Genomic DNA, 19,250 nt, shown 5'->3' on the forward strand with positions numbered 1-19,250 from the left:
TTATATATTTTCAGCTGTCAACACAGTTGCTTTGACCACTATTAGATAGCGGCAATACGGCTGACCACCTATCGGTGAAGTGTGAATAGTTAGATCATCATGCGACGAATGTAACTGTGACTAACTCCAACTGGGAATACAATCGAATATTAATTGAGTTCAATTCTGAACAAAATTGTGGATAGTAATTATTTTTTTCATATTTTTCGCTAAAATAGCAGCATGGAGAATGCTACACCGACAAGAGCGCGGCTCTTAAATTAGTGATGAATATTTTTTACGTAATAAACGAATTATTCAAATAAAATGCGATTCTACATGACGTTTCTGTAACAAGCAACTGGTGCATAATAAAAATGTGCTTCCGACCCCAATGGAAAGTAAAATCCGTGTCGGGAATAGAATGCTTGCATGTGACAACTATGTTCACATGGCCTGCCAGACACTACCCGATATGTCACGAGTGCTCAGGGGCGGATGTAGGCCGAGAAAAAAAAGAGGCCATATTTAATAAACTTTCTAAAAGAAATACTTTGTAATCAGAAATCAGAATCATTTATTCAACGTAATTATCATGGATAAACTTGTTGAAGGTCAATGTAACATTTTGAATTTACGTCATTTCGCAAGGTGTTATGGCTGAGGAGAAGAAATGACAAGAAACTGCAACAGCAACACATCTTTTAAAAACCAATGAGGGTATATACATATATATACATTACAAGCTATTTAATAACTAGAGGAACACATTCAATACCAGACATTTTAATCATTTAGGTAGTCATTAATCTTATAATAAGCTTTTTTACATAAAGTAAGCTTCACATGAGCTTTAATTTATTTTCTGACAAATTTAAAATATTGATCCCTAGTTTGGTTAAGTTATAGGACGATCACCTGATTGTCGAAGATGATCTGTGCTTCGAAAGGCATATTAAGACGTTGGACCGTGTTACTACTTACGTAAGTAAGTAGTCAGTAGCCGCAAGTAGGTGTCAGGGTTGAAGAAGAAAAAAAATTAAATGCTATAATGGCGTATACAAACTTAACCTCAAGTTTCAGTGGCCACATTGTCCTAGGTCCGCCCTAGGGGCACGTCTGCAATGCCGTGTCGTAAAAGAAGCCTCAACAAGTGGTGGCGATAAATTGTGGGTGACGTTGAAACCTGACAGCTTACGGTTGGCACCCCTGCGGCCCTGACGTCACCAAGGAAATTTACTTGATTTTTCTTTTTCTTTTCGTATTGGGATAGGTTGTATACTGCCAGTTCTTTTAATTTTTTATTTTATTTAATATTGACTTTTGTTTCGTGGGATTTTTGGTTTTAGCCCCCTATCACCAAGAAAAATAAACTCTATTTTTATTATTGTTTCTAATCGTTTTAAGATATGTTTTAAACTGCCAGTTATTATTTTTTCTTATTTTTTTATGGCTCTGACAGTTTCTATGGCTTTATTTTTATTTGTCGTTTATTCTGACGTGCGATTGTCAACGAGAACGGGACGTGTCAAGTTTTTATTTCTTTTGTAGGATAGAGAACTGATACGTGCCAATGGGAAATATGAAAAAATATTCGTAACGAAGCTAGATTTAACAGTTCATGTTTTGTTATGTAAAAAAACTTTAGCTTTAGAGTACGTGCCGCGAAAGAAGTCCCGCAAAGTTTGATGGAACTAATTTTAAATCATAATAAATGTACTAAATACAGCGACACTAGCGCCGTGGCCGTGGGACTTCCTTCTTTCGGATTCGATATTTATATTTTAAAATAGACCCTGGAACTTTAGAACATACCTACGGAATTTTATGATACAAAACTCGTAAAATAAAGCACAAACACAGTCGAGCCAGTGTTACCATAATAAAACATACATTATGTATACGACTTCATGAATTATTCACAATGAATGTCAATACAGAAAGTTCTCTTGTACATTTACATATAATTTAATTGGTAAAAAACTAATGTTTAATTTAAATGTGTTGGTTAGTAACAATGGATTCATTTCTAGGAATGTTAAAGGTGTTACTATTGGCGACGCCATAGTTATACCTACATACCCAAAGCACAGCTCGGACACTCCATACAAAAATCTCGTTGTTACTGTGTGCAGATTTACTCCGTGCGTGTGAGCGAGACAGACAGATCGCGCGCGCTCCCTTACTCTTTAACAGCTTGAATAGACTGAATTGGCTTCCATTGGGGGATGAGCTAAATAAAGCTGGCTCCAAGCTCGTAATTGAGCGGAGCGGAGATGTCCTTTCTATACCTATGTATTGTTGTTTATTCCATGACCAAAGCAATGTTATATCATTGCCAGCATTATTTTTTCCGATTTCATGTTTCATATTCCCTTAGCCTTTGAGAAACTGCTATGACATGCATGGGTTCGTAAGAATTTTGCGACGACCTAAATTTTTTGTTTCATGCCTGCCCTACCACCAACCAATCATAAAACGCACTTATGTTCGCATTTTTATTCATAATCTTTGAATCATCGGTAAGTACCTTACTCGTACAAAAATAATTACCCGACTGACTTTATAACGGTAGGTACTGTCTGCTTTCCCGCGCCAAAACCGAAAAAACCTTGTTAAAGTTCAAAAGTACTCTTAATAAGCGTTAATTAATCTTCTTCGCCAAATTAAACAATGTTTCGCATTTTTCGCTGGTAATCCGCTTATTATACCAATGGTACATATTGTAGTTTTGCATAAGAGGCTTAAAATGGCGACTTTTAACAAAATGGCGGACGAGGGGAACGTTCAAAATCCGTTTTATGGCTGGATTAGGGTTCGGGTTTTATTGTTATTCCGACTACATAATGTAGGTAATGTGTATGTATAGGTGCGCTACGATATTGTGTTTCGTAGTTGTATTTTTCCTCTTTGATGCTTAAATTTAGAAAATATGAATTGTAGACTAGAAGTTACTTCAAAAATTTAAGATTGTTTTTTTTTTTTAGATTTTTCTTTTGTTGATTTTTTAGATTTTTAAGATTTTTTGTAATAGCAGACCATAAAGAAAGCGTTTCAATCACGATAATCACACCTTTTATTATAATTATACATAAATATCTCTCGTCAACCAGCTAAAAGAAGTAACCTGATCATTTAATCATTCTCCTTTTTATAACATAATATATTCCTAACTAAATACCTACCTACTATCAATTTCTTTCTTATTTTTTTTTCATAGAGTAAATATTTGAATATGTTAGGTTTTAATAAAAAAACATTGCTACAATTTAACGGATAAAATAAAAGATTTTAAAACGAAATTATCTACGAGACGAGCTATTTCCTAGTAAACTCTTCGTTTTGAGAGCTTTAACTTTTTCTGGGTGAACGGCAAATTAAATTTTCCCGGAAAATTGGCATCCCGGGGCCGGGAATCGAGTTTACGATAAACTCATGTAAATAAAATACCTATTGTTTATCACACACACAAGTGAAATTCTGTTACGATGGTTGTGGGAAACTTAGTTTTATTTTCGCGTGACATTGCGAAAATGTTTGATTTCTATTCTTATGTAAAAAGTTGGAACAAAACAAAAGCAAAAAATAATCATGGTAAAGAAAGGAAGCCATATTGCTTTTTTATTACGCGAGTACGAAAAGAAAAGAAATTCAAAGGCGTATGTTGACGTAATGTGGTGTTCAACACTAATTCTATCTCTTTCTAAAAGAGACGATCCCTACAAACAACATACCTGATATGAACGTGGTCATAACAATTAAACAATTAGTCAAAAAAAGAACATAAAAGCTTCTCGTTGCCAATCGCGCCGCTACCATTTACGCACATTTATTATCACCGGCACGTCGCGATGGTGTCAACAACATGAATCATAGAACGGAACGTAAATAACCCGTCGATAAACAAGCCTTGAGTGCAAACCAACTATTATCGACATCATAAATCAGTTAAAGATATTTTAATTAAACAAGCTCAATATATCAGGGAGATAGAGGGGCGGGGCGTACTTATACGAGTTTTCAGCGGGAGGGGGTGAATTAATTTAATTTTAACTTGATAATATATCACGCCGACGTCTTGGCTAATAATGGAATTATGTTTGTACTTCCAGCATACATTTGCATTATTTTAGAATCGATCGATTGTGGTAAAGTCGGTCTTATGTTTTATTGTCGTACTTTGTGGAACTCGCTTGAATAATCAAATTAGGGTTAATGTTTACTTATTATTTTGTGTTTCTTTAGTTTTAAATGCCTAACGTTTTGTATTATTATTGTTGCTCTTATAAATTAATTAACGTATTTATTTTTACTACCAAGTATAACACACATAATGTAAACTCACAAGTGCCACAAGATGAACTAGGCGTAAATAAAATATAATGTATTATAAATAAAGATAATGTGTATCCGAATGTCTCGGGGATTAGCACCAACATGTTGCCATGTAATGTAGTTGGTTAAATAAGTATTAAATAGCAAAATCCAGTACCAAATGCGTTTTTCTTCTGTAACGCACACTAAGTACCCACACCTCACCAAGCTGTCTGTTACACCAACGTGATAGGTCGTTTCTTACTTAACTAGGACAGAATCTAGATACCAGTTTTAATCGACGCTGGGAGCCCATAACCTTAATGAACGGGTAAACCATACACCTATATACCTGGAAGCAATTTCAGAGCGAGACATGCATTACTGCGGGCATCATCCACTACCTACCCCTCTAATGCGTTTTCGTAGGCCTGACGAGCAGTCAGCAACGCTAGATATTTCATTCAGTCCAGACTATTCAGACTCCCTAGATTGCTATTCTACCCCCACCGAGGGGGCAGTCTACCCCACCACCCGTCTGTACGCTTAATTTCCGTATCGTGTGGTCATTAAAGTAAAATCGTGTTTTACGTCCGATAGTGAAGGACTCTAATTATTATGTTTCGTCTGTTGTTGATGAATACATTGGTATTTTTAAATCGAACGGATCGAAACTCACCTATCACATTGGTCTAACAGAAAGCTCGGTGAAGTATGAGTACTTAGTTCGTCATGCGATGGATGTCTCTTGACTACCCCGATTGGGATATAGTCGTGAATAAATTATGTTCCATGGGTGCATCGACTGTCCGCTCCAACAAGACTAATATATTCGTTGGAAAAAGTTCCGCATTCCTTTTTCGAAATAAATTAATGAAAAGTCCCATAATGCAACACGTTTCCCCGAATACCGAAATTGGTTCACAGATTACACAAAAAGGGTACCCTGTTGTACATAGGTCAGTAACACTTGTAACTCGACAAATCCCATTAAAACTCTGCATTATGCCATTATACCACTTCAAAGTCTCGGACAAAAGAGCGGGAAGTTGTTTATCTGCGCAAAGTTTGGCGCCCTTTTTGCTTGGCGCCCTCTGGCGGAGGATTATGGCGGATTGTCGCTGTCACCGGCGCAATGCCGCAACTTTTAATTACGACCATTGTGAAGAAAAAGTTTAACTCAACGACAAAAGAACTTTTTCTAATGAAACTTGGGCCGCTCTTTCTTTAGCGTTGTTGGTCTAGATTATTTTTTCGTTTGCAAAAAGTATCCGACTCTAAGACATGGCTGTATGGGCATAGTACCCTTTGCCTTGCTCTTCGAGGAAAACCAAAACAAAAAAAATGGCTATGGTTCTTCAAATCACTATTTTATCATTAAAAACTATAAAGATATTCACCAAGGAGATGTTTTCACATAATAAAGTTAGCGAACTAATTTCTCGTTAGCTGCATATTTCCGAACACAAATTGAGCTTGTTCTCACTGTTTACACAGAAAACTGAGGCGCCGTCGTGCATAAATTGCAGAGCTCCACATAATTAAAAATCAACATTTACATTCAATTCGATCTGTCTGCGAGCATATCACGTCGCTATTATCTCTTATTTTCTTTCGTCCATGTTCTTCGGAAATTTCCCTCAAGTAAAATTGCGTTTCGCAAACAAATTGATATGTAATTTCAACATAATTATGCCGCGTAACAGGCGTGTAATAACTTCTTTGTTGTTAAAATTGAAATAAAAATTTCATAATCGTATACAATAAAAATATTATTTTGTTATTTTTTAAATTGTTAAAAATGTTCTACGATTTATAGACGGCCTAATCGATAAAACGAACGCATCACCCGAAATTCAAATTGTGAACGACACGACTGCATCGGGCTTTTTTACTTTTTTCCGTGACCGCAGTCAAGGCTGAACCTATTCAGCCTCGTTAGACTTTCATCCGGGCCCTTGAGGTTTTAATACATATTAACGATGAAAAGAAAAGAACTACATTATGCACAACATACGTCTGCGTAAGACGAACAAAAAAAACGGAGGTCAATAAAACTTTTTCATGATAGATGGAATATATTTCCGTTGTTCAAGAAATTGTGTAGCTTAACACTTTCAAAGAACAAACATTACTTCCAGGCGATAAAGCAGAAAACTTCTAACTTTAACAAATCTATTTGAAGCAAAAGAAACTAACAAAGCTATAAAAGCGAAATAATAGTTATGGAAATAGTCTTTCATTTTCCACGAAAGAAAACTCCGCGAAACTACCGACAATATGAATGAAACTATAATATTAGAAAAGTTTCGTGCCGGGAAATGAGAAAACGTTGTACGAACTCGTTCGTCTAATACACGTAGTTATAAACTTGTTCAATATAATATCGAGAGCTGTTGTTGTCTCGCTCACACCTACACTCGACTGCCCTCATTTAATTGCATATTCAGCTGAATAATGCGCCTCCACGTATACCAGGGTTCAGCTACATATTCATTGACTAAGTATATCTACGAGATCTCTGCTAGATTTTAATAATAATGGTAGCTTCAGAAGCATATCGACGGTTTTAAGACAGTAGTTAAACAGAGACTTTACAAAAAAGGTTATTATAAAGTTAGTGGTTATTTAGAAGATATGAATGCATGGGGTTAACTGTCTGAGAACTGATGTATAAAAATTTTTTATGTTTATTTTTTTTAAAGAACGACTAAGACCCTGAGCCGAGGTTTTTCTTGCAGCTTCTTTTCCCCGGCTATACAGGTTGTGAGAAGCTGCAGTAGTTTTATGCGGATGAGACGTTCGTTATGTAAAAATTGACGATTCAAAGTGTAACTATGTTACCTACAGAATAAAGATATATTTTAATTTGTATTTCAGCTGCTTATCTTCCGGGGCGTAAAATCCGACAAAATATATAATGGATAATACTCTCCTCTTCTTCTATCGTGAGTCAACCCATCAACCCTGGTGTGGTGGTGGTGGATAATACTTATGGCGATAGACTCATCTCTTATCACCGTAAGGGTTGTAATATCCGTCTTAGGACTTCGCATCAACAGTATTGCAAGATGTCTTTGATTTCTTGTGGATCTGCCTACCTCTTTAGAGTTTACGATCATGAGTTTATGTCTGTATGTTTATATTGTATGTTAGGTACACTTTTGCGACGGAAAATTCCGCTTCATAATAACTCAGAATCATGGTCTAAATCATCCCCCTTAGTATTCGTTACGATGTCACTAGCATCATGTATACTGGGAATTTGCCTCGCTCGGAGTTCACTACTTGGCCAGGGGATCAACTACAATTAAACAGTTTTTTTAGATACTTAATACTTTAATAATAAGGACCCAATTATCAAGTTATACATCGTTAACGAATGCTGTAGCAACATAACGATGTTAACTTGTAATTAACAAAACAAATATTGGGTTGCCAATGAGTTTTTCGGAACTTACTTATTTATACTGTATTCTCTGCAAGTAAATGATTTCTGATTCTTAAATACGGATTTCGAGCATTTATTTGAAGGAAAATACCACCGTGTTGCACCGTCCCCGACTCCAATATGTATCAAGTTCATTCATTTTAAGGTTGCCTGGAAGAAATTGCTATTTAGCAATAAGGCCGCCGATTGTACTTCTCTTGACACATTTGTAATTATTTTTAGTGTTGTGTTTACCCGCGAAGGGTAAATCAACACAAACAAGTTAGGTTAGGTAGGTCACATACCTCCGAAAATGCATTTCTCGCGAATGTGGGTTTCCTCACGATGTTTTCCTTCACCGCTGAGCAAGTGATAATCATTTATGATCCAAACGTGAATTCGAAAACAAATTCGACAATCATTGGTTTAGGCCTGTGCTGGATTCGAACCTGCGACCTCAAAGTGAGAAGCAAGCGTTCTACCAACTGGACTACCACGGCTCCCCCGGTTCATCATCACCAGCCCATTAACGTCCCCACTGCTGGGGCACGGGCCTTCGCTATGGATCGATAAGGAGATCGGGCCTTAAACCACCACGCGGGCCCAGTGCGGCTCCCCCGGTTATTAATAATAATATAACACTTTATTGCACATTCATTATCTACTATACTATTACTTGTTACTGCTAACTGAGTAAGTATGTAGTCGATACATGAGGCACGTCAGGGGCCTTTGGCGGCTCACTACTAACCTGACACTAGGATTGATAAGGTTGCTAATTCACCTTACAATCGACATCATGAAATAAAAAGAAAAACGTGATGGCAGAGGAAGACCTAGAAGGACATTGACCAAATTGGAGATGTCCTTAAAAAAGGTTCAGTAAGATGTACTCTGAACCGGCGTGCGTGTATGAAGCGCTTGATGAATGTGGAGGAAGCAAGAGAAGTTTGTCATGGAATTCCTTAGTTTCTCATTACCCCGGTGGGAAAAAGGCGTGAGTTTATCTGTATGTGTGTAATAAAACAAATAATAAATACAATATTATATTATCAGATAAAAAAAGTAAAAAGAAAATGATTTTATCCGAGTTCAAAATCAGAAAATGAAGTGACCACACGATCATCTTCGAGAAAATTGTTATTAAACTTCAGGTATGAATCGAGTAGTAAAATATATTTTTCTTATTAAGACGGAATCAGAGGGCGTGACCCTAGGTCTGCATCTTACCTGGTCCAACGCCTGTCAGTGGCTGTGCAACGGGGCAATGCCGCTAGTGTAATGGGTTCGTTTGGACCAGGTCAGATTCAGAACACTTAAACGCCTAGTTGGACGTGACGAAGTTACGTATGTTTCTGATTATGTGACAAATTGTATTATTATAATAAAATTGTGACCTGTTAAGACGGTATTATAAACTTTCCTTCAAAATGTTCAATAAGCCGTCATAATAAAAGCATATCTGCGATGCACACGAGAATAATGCATGTTGTGTGCATAGCAGAGGCGGTTGTTATGGCAATAGCGCGTCACTACAGTTACACTAGAACCGCTATTTAATCTATGGAAAATGGCGGGTATTTTTTTGGCATATTAATAATAAAAATTATGTTCTAGAATATTAAGGATTTTTTTTTATAACATTTTAAGTGTATAAGACAACCGAGAATAAAAATTTTACTGGAATTGTTAGAGACGTATCATGCTAACAAAAATATATATTTTTTTTATTTTTTTTTCCTCTTTGACTACTACGTAAAACGAATACATACTATTAATACATAATATATTCATTTCAAATTAAAATTAATTTATCTGAAAAATATTTTTAATCATTGTAATTTTCCATATTCTACCAAAATAAAAAAAAAACTCTTAATTCATAGGAAGCCTTCTAAAGTTATTCACGTATGATAATACGATGTGCAATAGACGTAGCAAGATGAAATATTGGGCTGTTTTGCATAAGAGCCGCGTAGCATTACGTAGCTGCTACGTTGCTACGCCGTAGCGATTTAATTGTTCATTAGCGGAAACTATAAAAAACAATTTGTAACATCGGGGAGAGTAAGAAAATCTTTTTACGGTTTTTCGGGAATAAATTATGGAATTAATAGCCACCAATGTTAAAGATGCATTCTATACTTACCTAAGATTTTTATTTTACATTGTTTCGAATGAGAAAAATATATCCGTCTCATTCGCACTCAAAATTTAAAACGCACAGACATAGTTGACGAGTACAGTAAATAATATATGACTCAATTTCTAAAACACGATTACGATTTAAATAGATACAAAATATGGCATCTCTACTAGATAATGTATGTAGAGACGATATTAAAAAAATACAAAATAACATAAGCTCGGGGTAGTCAAAGGTACATCTAGGGAATACAATCCCGACTCGAAATCGCAAATTCGAAATCCCGAAATTTACGGGATCTCGTCTAGTTCATAAGAAATAAAGAAAACGATGAACGTGCTTTTTTGTAATAGTGAGGTTAATTAAAAAATATATTTTTTTGGAAGAAAACAAAAACCTTTATTCTTCAATATTACTAACTAAATAATTATGTTTTCTTTGTAAATCAGCATAATTAAAACAAAGAGTAAGTATAACTCAAAAAGATTCGCCCAATCCCGTCACTCTCGAATGGGATTCCGTCATATTATGCTTCGGAATTGATCTCGAAAAATTGGACGAGATCTCGCAAGTTCGGGATTGCCTAGGTTCATCGCAAGATGAACTAAGTACTCAATACTCAATTATTTATTGCATTCCATGTAGTACAATGGGGTGTTAGGCATATAGCATAGGAACTAAAACGTGTACCCTGGTGGGAACAGCAACGTTGAAGGGAAGAGAGGAAGTGTGTATTAAAATGAAAACTTATCATTTAAAAAAATTACATTAATAAATAAATACATAAATAAAAATCGTTTATTTTGGACAAAGTCCATAGAATGTTAGTATACAAACGACTTATAAACTAGTGTTAGTAAGACATTATTCGGGCGATCATAAAAAGAAACTTATAAAGTGTGAAATCTCCATCCACCTTTTTAGAAGTGGGGAGTCTCACCTATTACATAATGTAATAGCTCTTTTTAATTAGCATTGTTTTACGGTCTCCGTGGTCTAGTGGTTGGCCGTTGGGCTCCCGATCCGGAAGCTCCGGGTTCGAATCCCGGTGGGGACATATCACAAAAATCACTTTGTAATCCCTAGTTTGGTTAGGACATTACTGGCTGGAAGACACGTTAAGCCATTGGTCCCGGTTACTACTTACTGATGTAAGTATGTAGTCGTTACATGAGCCATGTCAGGGGCCTTTGGCGGCTCAGTAATAACCCAGACACCAGGGTTGATGAGGTTGGTATTCCACCTCACAACTCACATGATAAGAAGAATTAGCATTGCTTTTAGATTTTTTATAAAGTACCCACACCTCACCGACCTTTTTGTTAGACCAAAGTGATAGGTGGTGATCCGTATCGCCGTCTGTAACGGTCGAGCCAAGTGTATCAGTGAAAACTGAACTTAAGATAAATTAATAACTCATTGGTGCTAGTCCGGTACAGTCATGAGCAATATAATGTACCCACTTTAGGACTCTGTCGTACTAACATATTTGACATTTAGTGAGACTTACAGTTCAATTTGTCAAAAAAGTTAATGTGACATGGTACCAAAGTGTATACATATTAACGCTCGTGACCGTACCGGGGTTCGAACGAAGCAAGCCGGTGTGCCGCAGGACCACAGTGACTGTGTAGATAAAATAAAAAAAAGAAGAGAGTAAAATACATTTTATTTTGCACGAGAGTCGTCAATCATCGACCTCATGGTATAAGAAGACCAGGTATGCTCAAAACTGACAGCTAGCATTTTCAAGGTTAGCCTAGCTGACGTCATCCGAGCCTGTGTTGCCATTTCGTAAAAAATAAATTACCCACGTCCAATGCTTTTAATTCACTTTCCAACAAAATTTTGTACTTTTAAAAAAAGATTTACGTACAGTTTTAATGATTTTTGTATACGTGACAAATATTACTAATAAAATACACCAGTAAGTAATTCACTTAATTTTCAATAATAAAATTCGCGTCCTTGAAATGTTGGAGATACCACTTGAATAGTAACATTTACGTCAGCAATGGCGGCTTGTCATAGGATTGAGCATACCTGGTCTTCTTATATCATGATCGATCTGGCACGGCCCGGTATAGAACCAAGGTTACAATCGACATCACATCACTAGAATACACAAGCACAGACTAAAAATATAACCACCTTACGTCAAATATTTCTACCTTTCACGTAACGTCGCTTGTTTGTTACGTTATGTAATGCTACTTCAAAATATAGCGTTTTTTTCTGCGATAGAAGATTTATTTTGTAACCGATCTGGGATAAAAAGATAAAATGTAATTAGTGCATTCAATTCAATATTATTGCCTCTGTGGTCCAGTGATTGAGCGTTGAACTCACGATCCGGAGGACCTGGGTTCGAATCCCGATGGGGAGATATCACAAAAATTACTTTGTTTAGCCTAGTTTGGTTAGGACATTACAGGCTGATCACCTAATTGTCCGAAAGTAAGATGATCCGTGCTTCGGAAGGCACGTTAATCCGTTGGTCCCGGTTACTATTTACTGATGTAAGTGAGTAATTGTTGCATGAGCCATGTCAGGGGCCTTTGGCGGCTCAATCATAACCCTGACACCAGGGTTGATGAGGCTAGTATTCCACCTCACAAACCACACGATAGGAATACAAGATTCAATATTTATTAATGTAGGAAAGTGAGTAGAACGGAACGTAACATAGATAAGAAAGTAAGAGAGAATACTGTGGAAGGATAATTTAAATGGGGATTTGGTTGTTTATGGTATGAATTTAGAATGGTTAATGAATGGGACGGAAGGAAGATTTTTTGTTTTAAAAATAAAAAGGGTTGTCTATGATTATTGGAGTCGGAATGTAAAGGTGCATTTGTTTTTTTTTTTTGTAAATAGGAGAAAGTAAAAGGATAAAAAAAAGATAGTCTTTTATTGTAGATATGAATGGCTGAGGTTACAATAAATAATTGTTATGGCGTGACTGTCCTTAGTAGAGATTACTATAGGTTTGTGCCAAACCTTCACTAATTATGAATGATAGCTGAATGCTGAAACATAAAACACTATTATAACTATTCCGTTATGTCTGTTGTAATTGGGTCGTGTACAAGGTTAAAAATAAAATTTGAAATTCTGATGACTAAATAAAACCAGATCTAAAACTAACGAAAACATATTTTCTATTTAACTTATTCATGAATTTTAATCAAGAAAATCATAATAATAAGTCCGACATTTTATCACGTTTTCCTATGACCTCACAGAGTGCTTTTTCATACAAATTCCATAGTAATTTCGTGTTTTGACGTTTAGTAAAAAGTAACTGATTTGACTAGTTGAAAACTAGCCTATTATATAGGTCTAAAATTAACGACTCTATATTATTATTAGTTTTCTTATTGGAGCAATAGAGGTTATTAATAACATATTCAACAATAAATACAGAAGATACTTACATCGAAAACATTACTCATACTATACTTAACTGATATGACGATGCCAAGTTATCGGTTCAATGCTATCGTACGTCTGCCAGACAGAGACAGCATTCTCAGGAAATGCTGCAGTTGCTTGAAGAAAAGAAAGAGACAAACAGAAAGCCCTCTATGCAATCCATACTATGTATTGTGCCCCATTTGTCCGTATTGAAAATGTAGAGAATTTATTATCATTCGATTCCTTTCCACTTTCCATTTTTGATAATCGAGATCGTGTTTACGTGACCAGATTCGATTTAGATTTCCTATTTCATCTTTTTATTACATTTTGATTGGCACATAAATTTTATGTGTAATCAATTTGAGCCTTCTAATTAATTTAGTCTCACCAATAATTTCATTCCGCCGAAAAACAATTAAATTCTCCATAAACTCTTAATGAACGAGTTTGGGTAAAACAATTAAAAAGTTTCCAACTCAAACAATGTTGATAAAGAGCGCCTCGCGTACGCTTTAGAAAAGTCTAAAACAACATATTAAAGCTGAAGCTCTTCTTTTGTAATTTGTTTATCAAACGTCTGGTCTATGTATCTGTAGTATGTGGAGGAGGGGCGGTGCGGGGCGCGGGGGCGGCGGACGCGCGCTCGTTCCGTCACACGGCCACCAGTCACGTGCGACGTCGCTCTGCTCACCACGCGCCTTACGTAATAATCGATTCACGCTGCAACTATCGATTCCGCCGCGATCCCGCCGACCGATGCACATCACTAACAAGTTCCCGCGCGAATTTGACTTTTCAAATTTTTGATTTCGAACGTGCCGCGTGTGTTGTGTTTGTTTTCTTTTTAATTTGTGGAGACCTTGGATTTTTGTGCGGCCAGCGCGGAATTTTGAGGTCGGTTGTAAATTAAATTTGGCTCATTGACATTTGACGTGGTGGAGGAAAATAAAACCGGTTTGATTGCGCTAAATCGCTTAAGCATAGAAAGGTCAATACTCCCCGAGGCACGCGAACAAGACGCAGTGATGGACCGCGTGCAGTCGATCACTGGATGACTGACGGCACACCACTATTTTTATTTTTAATATAAGTTAGTTAGTAGTTCCATTTGGAGATCCCACTGAGCCTATTATAATATTAAACAAATTACCCACGTACTCTGCATAGAACACGGCGTGAAATAATTATAAGTATATTTAATCATACGGCCATAATTGCTAATGAATAAGTTTTATGTCCAAGTAAGATAACGATCTTTAATTAAGTGGTAGGAAAATAAAATTGAAATTTAATTGCAGTTAAATTACTATCTATGTAATTTATATTATTGTTCAGCCCGTTAAATTACCATTTATAATTTGAGTGTCCTATAAATAAAAAAAATAATAAAAAGTAAGTAGATGTGCCTACCCGCCAAATGCAAGTTTTCTCTAATCGATACAAGGTAGGTAGGTACTACACATTTTGAATAGCCATATAAATTAAGAAGGCAGACGATCATACCTACATTATGCATTATAATTTCTACACTATCCAGCCATAACAAAAAAAAATGTCTACCTATGTAGAGTTACCCTACTGATATGTTAAGATCGTAATAACTAAATTGAATTCCGTGGGCTCTGCCTATCCCAAAGAGAAATAGGCGTCTGTGTGTAAAAAAAAAAATTGCACGTGACGACTTTACTTAAATTTATTTACGCTAGAAACGCTACACTTCACAAAAAAAAACAAAAACCTACAGCTACCCACATTCACAGAAAATTAAAAACAATACAGTGAGTCAATGACTTATTAAACAGGTATTTCTGAAAATTACAACGACATATTAAATAGAAATTACGGGAAAATAAACGGACTTTAATGATAAGTAATTCATACCGAACCCCATTTCATCTCATTACGGTAAACCCGTTATTATCGTAATTACTTACGATCTCTACATGCATTTACTATAATTTACATCGTAGAGTATAGTACTTTTATCTAGAATTATATATTGTTTAAGGAAAAAAATAAATGGATCTCGTATTTTTTTATTTATTTTATTTATTTATTTTTATTTATTTATTTATGGCATACATAACTAGTTACAGTCGTGAAATTAGATAATTAAGTGTAACGTAAACTAGACTATAACATTAAAACTTATTTATTTATTTATACGTATAAAAAGGTACACCAACAGCTTATAATAAAACATTAAATAAAATAAAAGTTACATCAGAAATTAGACTGTTACATAAGTCTTAAAATATTGCATTATGTATTTTTTATTTGCGGCATCATCGAGCATCTATTTTTACATAAAAATGGCAAATAAATGTTATTTGAACGAGATTAAAATGCTATTGCAATATTTCACTGTATTTTCCTGTTACTAAACTGGGCAACACCTAAAGTTTTCCAAGGCTAATGTAAAGATGGGTCGGTACCTAATAACATGGCGAAGAGCACTATACACATCGACCCCGATTCCTGCAGACACCTCCTAATTTTATTTTAAGTTATAACCGTCATTTTCTTAGCCGCCGAAAAGAAAAGGGACGTATAAAATAGGTAAGCTGGTAAGCAACGCGTGTGCTGTCAACTTAATTCTGTCGGGTTATTGGTCAACATATAAATTTTAAAATTGACGTGTGTTCCATAAATTTTATGCCTGTCGATTACCTACCCGTCCCTTTCCTTTTAGGCGGATAAGAAAACACTGACAGGTATAACTTAAAATAAAATTAAATGGTGTCTACAGGAATCAGCACCACTGTAAGAAATAAAACTATTCGGTTTCTAAATAATACGTGCTCTGGTTTTAAATCTTACTAAAAGAATAATATTGTAGAGTACTTATCTTCGCTCGTTTAAATAAAAGCTAATTATAATCTAGATTTTTGAATAGATACACCCTTAGTCTCGAGGACGCACTAATATGTAGGTATCTAATTATAATACCTAATGTATTTTTAATATGATTTAAGTGCAATAAAGAGTTTTTGTATTGTATTGTACTTTGTATACACTTTAGTACCAAGTCGCATTAACTTTTTTGACAAATTGAAATTTTGATATCCCTAAATGTCAATTATGTGAGTGTGACAGGATTGTAAAGAGGTGGACAGATGCACAATTAGTAACAAGTCAAGAATGAGATAGTCTATGTAAATAATTATTATAATATTAACAAACATACAACCAATCAAATTATCACTATAAGAAAAATCTAGTTGTCATTCAACTCACACTGATAGGTTTTTTGTACAGTTCAAAATTCCGGGCTGAGTGATTCACGCGACTCTTATCCCTTCTTATCGAGATATTCAGTTTACATAACATAGTAAACTTAGATACGGATATAGATAACATATCTTTGTCCTCTTTTCCGATTACTGGCTTTAAATTGTACTCGTAATCCATCCAAATTATTTCAAAATCTTTTGTCATACATGCATAATCGTTGATGTTAAAAAGATCTATAAACAGCCTGTTATGTGTAAAAAGACCAATATGTCTGTAGGTGCTATATACTTCGTTAATTACTACGTATATAGTAAGTTTTAAGTAAAAACTTTGTAAATATAACAGTTAAAGGAAAATATATCATATCTTGATGTTACACAGAAGAAGACACTTAAGAAAATAAGCCACTATTACAACCACACACTGGCCACTTAAACCCCTCGTCCAACAAAAAGAAAAAGCAAATAACTAAGACTGCATTAATATTTTGAAAACAAACCGAATTGGTTCTAAATTTAAAAACTCGCGTTGCGTGGGGTATACGTCCCAGTTATAGGCTGGTTGACCAATGTTGCCACATGGTGCGCGCCGCGGCTATGGCGGCGGCAAACGCGTGGCGAATAAAAATTTAGGTCACTCTCGTATTGCCCTCGATTCATTCACTCGATCGCGCGTTGCGGGTCGATGTATGATAGTGGTGTAAATAAAAACACGTGGTCGGCTTAGTGATAGCCTACTTCAAGCCCATTGCTGTTGGTATAACTCTATTTTGAAATTTCCGAATAATACCTACTTACCGAATGCACAAATCTCAACCTGTACCTAGTAGTTATGCGATTATTGCTTATCGGTTTTAACCTACAATCTACCTAAAGCCATAGGACCAAAAATAATATTTTAGTCACATGAAGGAGGCAATTTATGCTAAGCCAGTTTGTACACACATGTCGTTAAAATCCCGACACGTTTTCGCAATATTTTTAACTCCAGCAAATTGCGAGGGACATGTAAACGTGATAACGTTAAACGCAGCCGATGATGAGTGACGTCCCGACGGCCAGGAACGGCGCGTTTTAAAACAACAAAATGCTGTCAGACAGCTTGCCCATTGCCCGTGTCTCGAAAAATGCCAAAATCGATAATGTCTGCGCATCAATGGACGGCAGGACATTTTCGGAAATGGTTACATAGCGACGGCATGTTTTGTTTAATTTTCTAAATTATTTACCATCACAGTCAGGACTTAACTATGATTTGTATTTAAGTACAAAAGAAAACAAACTTGAAAATAATATGAAGTTTTGGCACTAATAAAAACTACACGGACAAACAAAATACATGCACATAACATTTCCCACGAATATTAATGTTATTGAAATATTGCAAGCGTATTTTCCTTGTAACCCCTGAACGGTTTATTTGAAAAAGAAAGACGCTAAAGTAATATAAAGTTGCATAAATGTCTACATAGAGCTTTTACGCGCACGTAAATTTTAATTTACGAACGCTTCATGACCATCGTAATTGACTTTACGAGTCATATCAACTGCAATTAGCCGTTGCGGCAATGTTCTGTTTTTAAACTGGCTGAAATATTTAAAAAATAAAATTAAAATGTGGAATAACACTCGAGAGACGCAGACCAAGCAGTTTGCATGTAAAATACTCGGAAAAGTTTTCGTGTTTGGAAATGGTAGAGCTACTGAACTTTTTCAATAAACGAGCTCGACGATATAAAATAGTAAACCGGATAAAAAATGGTCCTTCCAATTTGGTGAAAAAAAAAAAACAAAGACAAATAAGTAACAAAATATAAATTAACTTGTAATAGAAAATAGATCACTACCAAACCAAGAGCTTAGTAATAAAATTTAACTGTCGATGTAAAATCGCTTTCCATTTGTTATAGCGGCCATTATTCGGTAGGTACTTTTCCATTTACTCTTATCTCATAAATCTTGTCGTAACACGAAGTGAAGGTTTGTCAAAAGGGACTTATAGATCCATACAGTTTCTTTGTTAAAACACTTTCTCTCGGCTACCTTCTAGTAAATGAGGTTGATATTAGCATTTTGAGAAAACTGTCGTATGTTTCTGCAAAGTGACACCAAGGAAACAATTAATTATGTCGTATTATTAAAATCGAATCTAGCAACCTTGGCACAAGTAATAAATGTTTATTTTAAGGTTCTAAAAAGATATCCGTCATATTAATTTCTTCCGTGTTCGTCGTTTGAATAGGGTAAACGGTCCATTTGTAGTCCATCCGCGTCAAAAGCGTACGTAATAAAATCGCAGCGAGGACGCAAGTATCGTGTTTAAGTGGTGTAGGCGACGACGCGACGCAGACCGCCCGGCGGCGCAGTCACGCCTAGAACGTGTGACAACTATTACCACTTCATTCATGCTTACTATCACGCCACGTGGGAAAAACGATTGTTTATTTTATTTAGCGATAAAAAGAAAACGTAAGCACCTGTTGTTTTGAATTTGAGGCGACTGAAGGAATTCAGTTCGTATTTTGACTGTCATCGCGGTTAATTTGCATTCTACGATAGCAATTGATAACATTCTTACGGAGTCAGTGACGTTCTCGCTCCTTTTTTTCTAAACATCTTATCGAACTATCTATTATTTTCTTTATTTCTTTATATTAATTATATTTGTCATTTATATTATACAAATGACTGGGTAGGCAGGTTCCATGAATAAATTAAACACCAAAAA

At 35.6% G+C, this 19,250-nt stretch overlaps 1 protein-coding gene and 1 non-coding gene across 3 annotated transcripts in view; both read left to right on the forward strand.

The window, feature by feature from the left end:
* LOC126367001 (DNA N6-methyl adenine demethylase-like) overlaps positions 1-19,250 on the forward strand; it is a 141,386-nt gene that overhangs the window by 82,015 nt on the left and 40,121 nt on the right. The window contains exon 1 of one of the 2 annotated variants that reach the window (XM_050010350.1): positions 13,972-14,183. The exons of the other annotated variant lie outside the window; for it this stretch is intronic. The gene's annotated coding sequence lies outside the window, so the exon portion shown is untranslated. Of the gene's footprint in view, positions 1-13,971; positions 14,184-19,250 lie in introns of those variants that run through there. 2 annotated transcript variants of the gene reach the window in all.
* Trnag-ccc (transfer RNA glycine (anticodon CCC)) lies at positions 10,855-10,926 on the forward strand. Its single transcript has one exon. It is a non-coding gene; the product is annotated as a tRNA-Gly (tRNA).

This window comes from Pectinophora gossypiella, chromosome 5 (genome assembly GCF_024362695.1).
Source record: "Pectinophora gossypiella chromosome 5, ilPecGoss1.1, whole genome shotgun sequence".
Classification (NCBI taxonomy): Eukaryota; Metazoa; Arthropoda; class Insecta; order Lepidoptera; family Gelechiidae; genus Pectinophora; species Pectinophora gossypiella.